A 3,239-nucleotide genomic window follows, 5' to 3' on the forward strand; every position below is an offset into this window, starting at 1 on the left:
TGTATTTTTTTGTAAGTTATAACTGTTACGAAGCGATGTAACGCGTTACATTTATGTAGGTTATAGGTGTTACATGCGTTGTTTTATTAAGGTTATGATTTTATGGGGCTTTACATGCGTTATTTTTTGAAAATTATAAGCGTTACATTTTGGTTACTTTTTGAAGAATGAAGCGATACGGAGCGTTACTTGCGCTAATTGTTCATGATTAATCAGCATTACATGTGTTACTTTTTTATAGGTTATAGGTGTTACTTACTTTTTCGTAAGTTACAGGTGTTACAATACGTTACTTTTTTGTAAGTTATAGGTGTTACGTTTTGAAGGTAAACGTGTTATGAGGCGTAAAATGCAGTACATTTTTGTGAATTATAAGCGTTACATACGTTACTTTTATGTAAGTTATAAATGTTACGATATGTATCGCCATACGTTACTTTTCCGAAAGTTACGAGCGTTAGATGCATTGCTTTTTTTTGAACAAGCGTTTCGTTCGTTACTTTTTCATACGTAATAGACATTACAAAGCGTTACATCCGTTACATTTTCATTATTAATAGTTAGTTATATGCGTTACTTTTTTGTAAAGCCTAGGTGTCACATGCGCTTCTTTTTCAAAGCTAAAGTTTTGTGAAGCATTACATGCGTTACTTTTCCATAATTAATAGGCGTTACGAAGCGTTACATGCGTTACTTTTCTGAAAGTGTTGGGCGTTAGATGCATTACTTTTTTAAGAATAAATCGTTTCGAAGTGTTTCGTTCGTTACTTTTTCATAATTAACAGACGTTACTAAGCGTTACATCCGCAACATTTTCATAATTAATAGTTAGTTACATGCGTTATTTTTTTGTAAAATATAGATGACACATGCGCTACTTTTTTAAGGTTGAAGTGTTATGAGGCATTACATTCGTTACTTTTCATAATCAATAGGCGTTTCGAAGTGTTACATTCCTTACATTTCCATAATTAATAGGAGTTAGGTGTTACATACTCCCGGTAAAAGACGGAGCCGACGATGCATCTTCTTAAAATTTAAAAGAATATTCCAAAACCAGGCTTCGCATTCGAGGAACATGTTGAACGACCTTGATCATCGAATGCTTTATCATTAACACCAATCAATTAAACGGACCTTTCCAGGGTATAAAGAACTCTCGTCCTACTATTTCGAGGTATTCTCCAATTCTAAAGCCAATGTTTTTTAAATTCGTCATAATAATTTTTGAAGGACTCAATTCAGTATAGAAATAGGGTACAAAAAAAATATTTTCATCAATGTTAATAATATTACTTTTGTTTTCCAACCGAATTTCTTAATTAATTCGACTTACTTAATTTGCAAGTTGCACCATGAGGAACTGGCAGCGAAAAACGGCTGGTGAGTAATGTCAGAGACATAACCGGATTGACGTGAATACGAATAACATTGGATCGTTGAAACTCAAGCTGTGCCCTTATAAAGCACGATATCAACTCCGGTGAACGACAAGTACAGGTTTCAAATTGGATTAAATAAAACAATAAGTCCAATAACAAATATTGCGCCAGGGTGCAATTATAATATTGCTTTAGTGCAGGTCAATTTCACCTCTGTATGGGGCACCAGCTTTCATCAGTCTTGATTTTCGAAACATGCAGATTTTAATTTTTACTACTTGGCATCCCCATTCCGGACCTATATAAAGACCTGTTCAAAGATTTTATCTTTGATAAACTACGCAATTTTTATTAATCTCAGTTGATTATGAATATCTTGAACAACACAATATTTCATTATAAACTTCCAGAGAAGATTCTGAATACATGAACCGAGTACATTCATTACAAAATTATTTCCTTTTCGCGTGGCATATTTCGATACAACACCCACATTACCAACATTTTTGTGAGTTATAGACGTTACGAACCGTTACATGCGTTGCATTTTTTGTAAGCTGAAGGCGTTATGAAACGTTACTTTTTGTAGGTTATATTTGTTAAGAAGCGTTACATGCGTTACATTTTTGTAGGCTATAGGTGTTACATGCGTTACTTTTTTAAGCTTATGGTTTTATGGGGCGTTACATGCGTTATTTTTTGAAAAATTATAAGCGTTACATTTTTGTTATTTTTGAGGAATAAAGCGATACGAAACGTTACTTGCGCTAATTGTTCATAATTAATAAACATTACATGCGTTACTTTTTTATAGTTTATAGGTGTTACGAAACGTTACTTTTTCGTAAGTTACAGGTGTTATAATGCGTTACTTTTTTGTAAGTTATAGGTGTTACGTTTTGAAGGTAAACGTATTATGAGGCGTAAAATGCAGTACATTTTTGTGAATTATAAGCGTTACATGCATTAGTTTTTTGTAAGTTATAAATGTTACGATATGTATCGCCATACGTTACTTTTCCGAAAGTTACGGACGTTAGATGCATTACTTTTTTTAAAAATAAAATGTTTCGGAGCGTTTCGTTCGTTACTTTTTTATGATTAACAGACGATACGAAGCGTTACATCCGTTACATATTCATAATTAATAGTTAGTTATATGCGTTACTTATAGGCGTCACATGCGCTACTTTTCTAAGGTTAAAGTGTTATGAGGCATTACATGCGTTACTTGTCCATAATTAATAGGCGTTACGAAGCGTTACATGCATTTCCGTAATTAAAAGCAGTTAGGTGTTACATACTCCCGGTAAAAGACGGAGCCGACGAGCATAAATACTTGCATCATCTTCAAATTTAAAAGGACATCGATCAAATTACCACCAAATTTTGTTTTTAATATCAACATCTTCGCATTCGAGAAAAATGTTGAACGATCTTGATCATCGAATGTTTTATCATTAACACCAATCAATTAAGAGGGTATCCCAAATTCTTAATGAAGTATTTTCGGAAATGCTTGAGGAAGACATAAACATTGGAACGTCAATATTTCAAATAAAAATTAACAGTGATTTTGACAATGGTTTTGTAGTTAGAACAACTTTGTGGAGTCCTAATGAGAGGAGGGAGGTTAAATCCCCCGGGCCCGGACTTTAAAGATGTGAAAGCGTTTCTTATTCTTCATAATTATAAATATTCAATAATGGGGACGGATATAGAGTGATGGGTAAGTCGATGCCTTTCACGCAGCCCACCTGGGTTCGATTCCCAACCCTGCCCAAATGGTCAGAAAGTTTTTCTGGTCCGAAGACGCGAATGACCTTTAGGTTAAAACCTCTAAAATCGAAACAAAGA

This window comes from Malaya genurostris, chromosome 2 (assembly GCF_030247185.1).
Source record: "Malaya genurostris strain Urasoe2022 chromosome 2, Malgen_1.1, whole genome shotgun sequence".
Taxonomy (NCBI): Eukaryota; Metazoa; Arthropoda; class Insecta; order Diptera; family Culicidae; genus Malaya; species Malaya genurostris.